Here is a 4,156-nt window from a genome sequence, read left to right on the forward strand (position 1 = left end):
TTTTGACTTCCTTTGTCTAAACTGAGATTTGAGAGTTAAAGATATAAAATGTTATAATAATATAATATTAAAGTTTAAAAAAACAACAACTTATTAGTAGTTTTAAATGTCAGTTTTGTTTCACCAATAATGCTTTTGTTTCTATTGTTATGGCATAAATTATCTTCCATACGAGGTTCAAAACCTACCTTTTTACTGTTCAACTGAAGAGAGGTTTGTTTGGTGTCCAAAGTTCATCGGCTCCGGTCCAGTCAGGAAGTCAGTCTTTTGTACATCTCTGGTAAAACGGTAAACATCCTGTATAAGGGACAAACACATTACATTTATTAAATAAATAATTTTTCATTTAACAAGGCAAGTTAAGAACAAATTCTTGTTTACAACCACCTGGGAAGAAAAATACCTCCTATTGAAGGAAGGGACATACAGAAATAAAGGGTTTTTTAAAAAAAAAGATAAACAGGGAGAATCAGATTAATGAGACATAACGTATGAAACGATATAAGAATCAAAACACAAATACAAACAAACTTCACAACGGGAAACAGGGCAGCAAGACGACATATGATCAAATAACATCATGGTGGAAGCAGGATGGAACACACTTTAAAAGGTTATGAGTGAATTAGAAGATAAAACAGGCCGTGAGGGGCTTTTAGAAAAACTTTAAACACATGGCACAACTTTCTAAAAGGATGAAGTTGTAAAACAACTGCAAACATTTGAAAAAAATAATACAAGTGATTTCCTGAAACCAAATACTGTAAAATGAAAGTTCCAGACGACAGTGATAGCGACCAAGGGCAGTGTGCCTTAAGAACAGATTTAAAGAGTCAAAAGACATAGGTGCTAAATATTTGATCACTAAATTAAAATTTTATTATTATAAAGTGAAAGTATTGACTTAATAGGTCAAAATTAAATGATCCAGTCAAACTAATGAGATACAAAACAGTAAAGGTAAACGAAATTTTTTATTTGTAACTACATTTTTCAGTTGTGTTAGCTTTTATTTTCTTGGCAGAACTTAGCTTCCATATGAGGATCAAACAAAGTACCTTACCTTCTTATTGTCTGATTGAGAAGCGGTTTGTTTGGTGTCCAAAGTTCACTGACTCTGGTCCAGTCAGGAAGTCAGTGTTTTGAACGTGTCTGGTAAGATGGTGAACATCCTGTATCCGGGACAAACATACAGTACATTACATTATTAAATAAAATGTTTGAGATTTACAAAGTCAAAAGAGCTAAGTGCAATATATTTGATCACTAAATTAAAATCATGAGAAGTCAGATGTGTAACTCACTAAATCCAAATTCAAGCAAAAATACTGACTTAAGTCAAAATCAAATGATAGAGCCAAACTTAGATCAACAAAAAGGTAAAGGTAAACCTAATTGTTACTCATTATCTCAAAACGTCTCATCTTAAAAAGTCAAACTTTTATTTTTCAGTTGTTTTTGTTTTTATTTTCTTGGCAGAAATTAGCTTCCATATGGGTTTTAAATAAAGCCCCTTTATTGTTTTTGACTTAAAAGTGGCAGTTTGGTCTGCATGTGTCTGATCTGAAATGTATATCATCATATATATATATATGGAGGTTACATACAGACTAAATTTTTGTTTTGTTTCACAGCCACTTTGCACAGTCACTTTTTAAATTCTCTGATAAGATGGTAAACACTTGTAGCACTGTAGATGTGATTTGGAAGCCCATTTAAAGCCCATAAAGTACATGAAATATTAGATAAAGAAAAATCAAAATTATAGTATACTATATATATAAAATATGGATTTACTAAGATTATGAAAGGCAGGACTGTAGATATGATGATACGTTTATGTGGAAGCTCATTGACAAAATGTATGAAACAAAAAAACTAATAGTATAAGATTATTAAATTAAATGGTAACAAGTCAAAATTTTGACACTTACATACTGAAATTATGAAAAAGACAAACTTTTGTACATATTAAAGAAATTAATTACATAATTATTCATAATTTAGGTCCAAATTAAGAGATTAGATTGATAATTGTGACTGACCGGGAGCAGATTTTTAGTTTCATTGTTGCAAACTTGGAATCCATTTGTTGTTGTGATTTTACTTCTCTTGGCAGAAATGAGCTTCCATACCTTTAAGGTGTTTATTAAGTATCATGCTGATTTGAATTAAAATCACGCCAACATCTTTTACAGACGTTCTTTGAAAAGTTCATGTTGACTTACTGACGTCGACACGGTTTGTTGAAGAACTAAAATCTTTAAATAAAAATAATATTGTCCTCTCGAGCCCTGTTTGTTCTCTCCCTCCCTCCCATCAGCACCATTGTTGGTTTCCCTTGGCAACCCGGCCCTGTTGGAAAATCGCCATCTCCTCGGCGCTGTGGTTGCCATGGCAACGTGCTGCGAAAGCAACCCCCGTCAGCATCCGACCAATAATTGCAGATGGACAGCATAATTTCCTTTTATAGAGCAGACATGTTGCAGGCAGAGAGAGAGAGAGAGAGAGAGAGAGAGAGAGAGAGGCTCGTCCCGGCGTGAAGGTCGGCGGGCGACACCTCAGCGTTACCCTGCTTCTGTAATGCACGCTGGAAAAATATTAATTGATCAATAAAAATTGTCTGTCCAGCAGCAGCATACATAACACATGAAGGGAGAAAACATGGATGAATAAAACGGTTAAATAAATCATCTTCTTAATCTCAATAAAATCATCTTAAACTACAGCCACACTCACAGAGGAGGAGGAAGAGGAGAATGAAGATGATGAGGATGATCAAGATGAAGATGAGGAGGATGATGTCGATGATGAGGAGGAGGCAGGTAGACAGACCAGCCAATCATTGCCGTGCGTCTCACAGTCCTGCAGCAGCCACAGATACCCGATTTCTTTCATTTCTGTATCAGAGCATTTGATTTATTGATCGCTGTCGATATGTAAAGAGAATTTTAACGAATATAACAAAACATGCTTCTACAATAAACTACCTACAGCGTGTTGACCGCATCCCACCTAGCAAGACAACTTACCCAACGTCTAAACTACAACGTCTAAGTCTACGTACGGGGTACAGACTTGATGAAAAGTTGTTTTGAGTTTGTGTGTTCATGCTATAGTAATAATATGTACCAGTTATATTTTGTTGGTTATTTTATGTACGTTAACATACTAATGTTTAGCGTGCTAGCGTGTCAGCCTTCTTCTGTTAAAGTGGTGGGCCAAAACAAACCAGATAAAAATGAGCTGGAAAAGTTTTAAGTTAAATGAAACAACTCATTCAAAGATTGTGTCAAAAAACTTGCGATCTTTGTCCTGTGCGAATCTGCTGTGTCCGTAGTTTGTGAAGTAAAAAATGTGAACGCAAATTACCTTCCATATCCATATTTCACCAAACCACAGCCCGAATAAAAGTGGGTGTAGACGCCGTGACGTCACCCATTGGTTTGTGGACTACCGTTTAGAAGCCTCGAGTTTGGCATTTTGGCCGTCTCCATCTTGTTTTTACTGGAACCAGATATGACCATATTTGGGCAAGAGGGTGGAGCTAGCTAGCTTGGTTAGCTAGGTGCATCTGTAATTCAAGGAAATCAGTGATATTAACTGGGATGCTAATTTTGGCTAGCAAAAAACAGGCTTAAAACAAAATATACTTACAGGAAAAATGAACAACCAGCTCCTAATATGCTTTTTCAACGGCGCTGATTAAATGTACAAGTCGCTTCTATCCTGATTGTAGGTGATCACTACAAGAGAGACTTGTAGCCCCGCCCTAAAGCCTCCCCTGCTTTCTGGTCTCTGTTCCTCTAAATGGGACCATAATTTACTAAATGAACATCATGCTGTGTTGAAGAAGACTTGAAACTAGCCCCCTGCTGGCTGCTGGAGAGGACGCAGGTTTAAGTCGCCCCCTGCTGGCTGCTGGAGAGGACGCAGGTTTAAGTCGCCCCCTGCTGGCTGCTGGAGAGGACGCAGGTTTAAGTCGCCCCCTGCTGGAGAGGATGCAGGTTTAAGTCGCCCCCTGCTGGCTGCTGGAGAGGACGCAGGTTTAAGTCGCCCCCTGCTGGCTGCTGGAGAGGACGCAGGTTTAAGTCGCCCCCTGCTGGAGAGGACGCAGGTTTAAGTCGCCCCCTGCTGGAGAGGACGCAGGTTTAAG

The sequence above is a fragment of the Micropterus dolomieu genome, linkage group LG23 (assembly GCF_021292245.1).
Source record: "Micropterus dolomieu isolate WLL.071019.BEF.003 ecotype Adirondacks linkage group LG23, ASM2129224v1, whole genome shotgun sequence".
Classification (NCBI taxonomy): domain Eukaryota; kingdom Metazoa; phylum Chordata; class Actinopteri; order Centrarchiformes; family Centrarchidae; genus Micropterus; species Micropterus dolomieu.